Below are 6,956 nucleotides of genomic sequence, written 5' to 3' on the forward strand. Positions count from 1 at the left end.
CATGAACTCTCCTGTCCACATCTTTTGGGGCACATATTTACTCATTAAGTTTGGGTATAACAGGAGTGTAATTGCTATGTCACCACATAGGTACATGTTATAATAGATACTTCAAACAGTTTTCCAATGTTTGGTATTGTTAGTTAAAAAACGTTTTCAGCCATATTGGTAGTTGTAGTGGGCTATAGTGGGCTATACATTTCCCTTTGTCTCTATTTTAGTTTTATTCAATAACTTCTTTTTTTTTTTGAAACAAGATCTCGTGCTATAGCCCAGGCTGGAGTCCAGTGGCATGAACACTGCTCACTGTGGCCTTGACCTCCCAGGCCTAAGTGATTCTCCCACCTCAGCCTCTTGAGTAGCTGGGACTACAGGTGTGCACCACTATACCCAGCTAATTTTTGTACTTTTTGTAGAGATGGGGTTTTGCTTTTTGCTGTTGGCTGGGCTGGTCTTGAACTCCTAGGCTCAAGTGATCTTCCCACCGTGGCCTCCCAAAGTATTGGGATTACAGAAGTGAGCCACCATGCCTGGCTATAGTTGCATCCAATAATTTGTGATACGTTATTTTCATTGCCATTCAGTTCAAAATATTTTCTGATTTCCATACATATATATTGCAAATATTTTCTCCCATTCTGTGACTTGCCTTTTCTTGTTATTAGTGGTATTTTTTTTTTTCTGTTAACTAGAAGTTTGATACTTTAATGAGTTTTTTTTCACTTTTACTCATGCATTATTTAGAAAAGTGTATTCCTTAATTTCTGAATATCTGGGGATTTTCTAGTTATCTTTCTGTTTTGGACTTCTTGCTCAATTTCATTGTCATCAGAGAATATCCTTTGTATTACTTCAGTACTTTAAAATTTACTTAGGTATGTTAACATTTCCAACAGTACTTGTGGATCTGAGTTTTTCTCCCTTAGTTCTTCTGTCAGTTTTTGCTTTGTTTATTTTGAGGCTACGTTATTATGTGTATACAAAGTTAGACTTGCAATTTTTTTATTGAATTGATCCCTTTATTGTTAGGAAATATCACTCAGTAAAACTGCTTGCCTTAAAGTTTACTTTGTCTGATATTTGTCTAGCTACACCAGCTTTCTTTTGATTGTTAGCTTGATGTATCTTTTTCATCCTTTTAGCTTCAACTTTTTCCATTTTTGTGCTGCTGCATAACCAACCACCCCAAAACTTACTGGCATAAACCAACAAACATTTTATTATGCTCATAAGTATTGTGGGTGAAGAATTTGGACAGAGCTTAGCAGGGACACTTTATATCTGTTCTACATTGCCTGGAGTCTTGGCTGGAAAGATGTGAATGATTGGGGACTAGAATCTGGAGACTTCTTCAATCACATGTCTGGTACCTGGACTGGGCTAACATGAGACTGGACTCAGCTAGGACTGTTGATTGTAGTGCCTACTTGGACTTCCTTATAACATGGCGGACTTGAGTAGTCAGATTTCTCACACAGGGGCTCAGAGCTCCAAAAGTGACTGTTTCACCAAACAAGGCATAAATTGCATAGACTTTTATGCTCTTGCCTCAAAAGTCCCGCAGTGTTACTTCTTCTGTACTCTATTGGTTGAAGGAACCACATGCCCACACAGATTGGGGAAGGGAGACAGACTCCATCTCTTAATGAGAGGGGTGCCAAAGGATTTGTGGCTATGTTTTAAAACTGCCACACAACTTTTCCTTTCATATCCTTATATTTGAGGTTTATTTTTATCCAGTCTCACAATCTTTGTCTTTTAATTGGCATCTTTGGATCATTTATATTTAATTACTGATACTATGATTTAAACCTATCATCTTACAATTTACTTTTTATTTGTTCCATCTGTTCTTTTTTTTTTGTTAATTTTTCCCCTTTCTCTCCTTCTTTGGATTATTCATGCATTTAAAAAATTATTCCACTTCCCTACTCTAAAGCTTGTTAACTGTACATTCTTTTATTATTCTTTGGTGATTACCCTAGAATTTGCATGCCATCTTTGCTCAAGGGGCCATGCTAATCTTCTCTGTATTCTTCCCATTTTAGTGTATATGCTGCCAAAGTGAACACAATGATTAGCCTAGAGATTGCAACATGTATCATTATTTTATTATAACCTATCTTAAATGACTAGAGTTGGCCTCCATATCCATGGGTTCCATATCTGTGGATTCAACCAACTTTTGATCAAACATATTTGGGAAAAAAATGAATGGTGTCATCTGTATTGAATATGTACAGACTTTTGTTATTATTCCCTAAGCAATTCAATAAAACAACTCTTTACATAGCACTTACAGTGTATTAGGTATTATAAGTAATCTAGAGATGATTTAAAGTATATGGAAGGATGTGGGTAGGTTATAGGCAAATACTATGCCATTTCATGTAAGGGACTTGAACATCTGTGGATTTCGGTGTCTGTGGGAAGTCCTGGATCAAATCCTTAATAGATACAGAGGAACAACTGTACATGTCATATCCTGAACAATGCAAGAACCTCACAACACTTTAACTCCATTTACCCTTCTCCTGCCTTTTGTGTTATTGTTAACATATTTAATTCTCTCTATATTTTGAACTCTATAAGACATTAGTGTTATTGCTTTATGTAGTAAATATTAATTTAGAAATTTTACTTTTTTGGTGTTGTTTATTTCTTTTTTTTATTTTTTATTTTTTTTAATACAGTCTCACTCTGTCACCCAGGCTGGAGTGCAGTGACACGATTTCGCTCACTGCAACTTCCACCTCCTGAATTCAAGTGATTCTTGTGCCTCAGCCTCACCAGTAGCTGGGACTACAGGCATGCGCTGCCACGTCCTGCTAATTTTTGTATTTTTCGTAGAGACAGGGTCTCACTATGTTGGCTGGTCTAGAGCTTCTGACCTCAGGTGATCTGCCTGCCTTGGCCTCCCAAGTTGCTGGGTTTACAGGTGTGAGCCACCACGCCTAGCCTGTTTATTCCGTCTTGCATTACTGTTTTCATCTGGGATTATCTTCTGCCTGAAAAAATTCTTCCAGTATTTCTTTGAATGTAGCTATGCCAACAAGAAGTTCTCTGTTTTTGTTTGCCCTAAAATGTCTTTACTATGCCTTCACTTTTGAAGGATATTTTCATTGAGTATAGCATTTTAAGTTGGTAATTATTTTCTTTCAGCACTTCAACAATTTTCTTTATCCATTTTTTCTCTTGCTTAGCTGTCAGTTTTATTGTTGCTCTTCTGAAAACAATGTGGGTTTTTCCCTCTGGTTGCTTTTAAGATTTTTCCTTTTTTTGTTTTCAGCAGTTTTTCTGTGATATAGCTAGGTGTGTGTGTATGTGTGTGTGTGTTTGTGTACGTCTATGCATGAGGAGAAATTCTTTACACTGTAGCTTGCTGTTTTTCATCATTTTTGGAAAATTCGCAGCCAATATTTGTTTAAAAGTTGGTTCTATCCCATTCTTCTCTCCATCTGGGTCCCAATTACAAATATGTTAGATGTTTTTACCATACCCCCATATCAATTACTTTTTTTTTTGAGATCGAGTCTCACTCTGTTGCCTAGGCTAGAATGCAGTGGCACAGTCTCGGCTCACTGCAACCTTCACTTCCCGGTTCAAGCAATTCTCCTGCCTTAGCCTCCCGAGTAGCTGGGGTTACAGGCACCCACCACCATGCCTATCTAATTTTTATATTTTTAGTAGAGACAGGGTTTTGTCATGTTAGCCAGGGTAGTCTCAAACTCTTGACCTCAATGGATTTGCCTACCTTGGCCTCCCAAAGTGCTGGGATTACAGGTGTGAGCCACTGTGGCCAGACAATTACATTTTTTTCCCCCCATTTTTCATTCTTTTGTCTCTGTTCTTTACTGTCTTGTCTTGGCTATGTCTAATTTGCTATTGAATCCATCTATTCAATTTTTAATTTCAGTAATTTTATTATATTGATTCCAAGATTTTCATTTGGCTTTTTTTTCTTTTTCTTTTTTTTTTGAGACGGAGTTTCGCCCTGTCGCCCAAGCTGGATTTCAATGGTGCAATCTCGGCTCACTGCAACCTCCGCCTCCCAGGTTTAAGTGATTCTCTTGCCTCAGCCTCCAGAGTAGCTGGGATTACAGGCACACGCCACAATGCCTGGCTAATTTTTTGTATCTTTAGTAGAGACGAGGTTTCACCATGTTGGCCAGGTTGGTCTCGGACTCCTGACCTCGTGATCTGCCCGCCTTGGCCTGACCGTTTTTTTTTAAGCAGACTCCAGTTCTTTGGTAAAATTCTCTGTCCTTTCTTTTATTTCCTTGAGCATATTAATAATAGTTATTTAAAAGTCTCTGTTTAATAACTCCAATATCTGCATCACTTTTTTTCTATTGTTTTTCCCCTCTTGGTTTTTAGTCATTTGATCCTATTTCTTGGCATGCCTAGTAATTTTCAATTGAGATCTAGACATCATGTATGAAAAATTGTATTCTATAGATATCTTCCTTTGAAGGTTATTAAATTTGCTTATGTCAGGGAAATAAGGTATTCTCATTTTCATGCTGATGCAATTGAGGATAGGTCTAGGAGCTTTGTTAGGGTTCATCTACCTCTAACTGTGCCTAGGGGATATTCCAAGATTCCTAAGGATAGTCTTCCTTGCTTTTGGAGCTTAACTCACTTCTAGGGGCACAGTTATTTAGCAATCTCAACCAAAATCTTGAAGTATTTTCCAAGTTCCTTCCCCATTGATAGGCCTTGAACTCCAACCTCTGACTCCCTAGCCTAATGAGATTTCTGCAAGCCTCACTGATACTCTCTGCCTTTAGCCTTTATGGCTCCACATCATAAAATGGCAAGTAACATAAAGGAAAAATCAGAGCCAAATGTATGGCTTACCTCACTTCCTTTATCTATGTACTCTTGGCCCCACCAGTATTGCCAAACTCTGTTGCTCTCTGATGCTTTTGCATAATTGTTTTATGTATTTAATCTAAGCATTACAGTTGTTAACAGTGGAATGGTTAGTATTCCCACACTTAAAAAATAGTTTATCACATGTACATGTCTGTATAAGCAATTTCTTGCTTTTGATATTTATAAAAAATGATTGCTACAAACTGCAGAAAAAATATTTAAAAATAAAATAAATGGTATCATATCATTTATTAGTTTTATATTGCTGTATCACAAATTGTCACCAAACCCGGTGGCCTCAGACAATAAATATTGATCTTACAACTTTTCATGGATCATGAACTTGGCAGTGGTTTAGCTATGGATCATGAACTTGGAAGTGGTTCTGGCTTGGGATTTTTCATGGAGTTGAAGTCAAGATGTTGGTAGCGGCTACAGTTATCTGAAGGCTTGACTAGGGATGGGGGATCTTCTTCTAAGGTGGCACACTTATGTGGCTGGCAAGTTGTTGCTAGATATTGGCAGGAAGATCAAGTACTTCTCCACATGGGCCTCTCCACAGGCTGCTTAAAGGTCTTGAGGACTAGTGATTGGCTTCTCTTCAATCTCTGTCTTTCTCTGCTTCTCTCCTTCTCTCTCTCTCTGTCCCTTCCTTCCTCCCTCTCTTTTCTTTCTTTCTCTTTCTTTCTTTCTCTCTCTCTTTCTTTCTCTCTCTCACTTTCTCTCTCTTTCTCCTTTCTTTCCTTCCTTCTTTCCTTCCTTCCTTCCCTCCCTCCCTCTCTCCCTCCTTTCTTTCTTCCTTTCCTTTCCTTTCCTTTCCTTTCCTTTCCTTTCCTTTCCTTTCCTTTCCTTTCCTTTCCTTTCCTTTCCTTTCCTTTCCTTTCCTTTCCTTTCCTTTCCTTTCCTTTCCTTTCCTCTTTCTTTCTTTCTCTCTCTCTCTCTCTCTTTTTCTCTCTCTCTTCTTCAAGGGTGTTTCACTCTGTCACCCAGGCTAGAGTGCAGTGCCAGCATCTCAGCTCACTGCAACCTCTGCCTCCTGGGTTCAAGCAATTCTCCAGCCTCAGCCTCCTGAGTAGCTGGGATTACAGGCACCGACCACCACACCTGGCTAATTTTTGTGTTTTAGTGGAGGCGGGGTTTCGCCATGTTGGCCAGGCTGGTCTCAAACTCCTGAGCTCAAGCGATCTGCCTGCCTCAGCCTCCCAAAGTGCTGGGATTACAAGCATGTATGAACTACTGTGCCCAGTCATGATTGGCTTTTCTAGAATAAATGATACAAGAGAGTAAGGCAGAAGTGGTGATATCTTTTTCTGATTTAGTTATGGAAGCAACATACCATCGCTTTTTCCATGTTCATTAGAAATGAGTCAATAGGGCTGCGCAGTGACTCATGTTAAAGACCACTTTGGGAGGCCAAGGTGGGCGGTTCACTTGAGGCCAGGAGTTCAAGACCAGCCTGGCCAACATGGTGAAACCCTGTCTCTACTAAAATACAAAAATTAGCCAGGCGTGGTGACACGTGTCTGTAGTTCCAGCTACTTGGTAGGCTGAGGCAGGAGAATCGCTTGAACCTGGGAGGTGGAGGTTGTAGTGAGAGGAGATTGTGTCATGGCACTCCAGCCTGGGCAACAGAGTGAAACCCTGTCTCGGCGTGGTGGGGGGAAGTCACTAGGCGAGGTGTGGTGGCTCACACCTGTAATTCCATTGCTTTGGGAGGCTGAGGTGGGTGGATTGTGTGAGTCCAGTAGTTTGAGACAAGACTGACCAACATAGTGAGAGTTTGTCTCTACAAAAAATTAAAAAGAAAAAAAAAATAAGTACTAAATCTGGCCCACATTCAAGAAAAATGAAATTAGCCTCCATCTTTGGAAGGGTAGGGTGTCAAAAAATTTGCAAACACCTCTAAAAATGACCACATGTTGTATGTAGATTTCTGGGATTTTGTTTTTCAACCAACATTATGTTTCTAAGCTTCCTCCATGTTGTCGCAAGCAGTTGTAATTCATCTATTTTTACAAGTGTATAATATTCCACAGTATGAATGGGTCACAACTTCTCCCATTGTCTTGTTGATGGTC

At 39.3% G+C, this 6,956-nt stretch overlaps 1 non-coding gene across 1 annotated transcript; it reads right to left on the reverse strand.

Annotated features, from left to right (window-relative positions):
- Positions 1 to 1,964: 1,964 nt before the first annotated feature.
- Positions 1,965 to 2,072, reverse strand: LOC112425711 (U6 spliceosomal RNA). The gene has a single exon (XR_003016842.1). It is a non-coding gene; the product is annotated as a U6 spliceosomal RNA (small nuclear RNA).
- Between the last annotated feature and the right edge of the window lie 4,884 nt (positions 2,073 to 6,956).

Source organism: Macaca nemestrina, chromosome 8 (genome assembly GCF_043159975.1).
Source record: "Macaca nemestrina isolate mMacNem1 chromosome 8, mMacNem.hap1, whole genome shotgun sequence".
Classification (NCBI taxonomy): domain Eukaryota; kingdom Metazoa; phylum Chordata; class Mammalia; order Primates; family Cercopithecidae; genus Macaca; species Macaca nemestrina.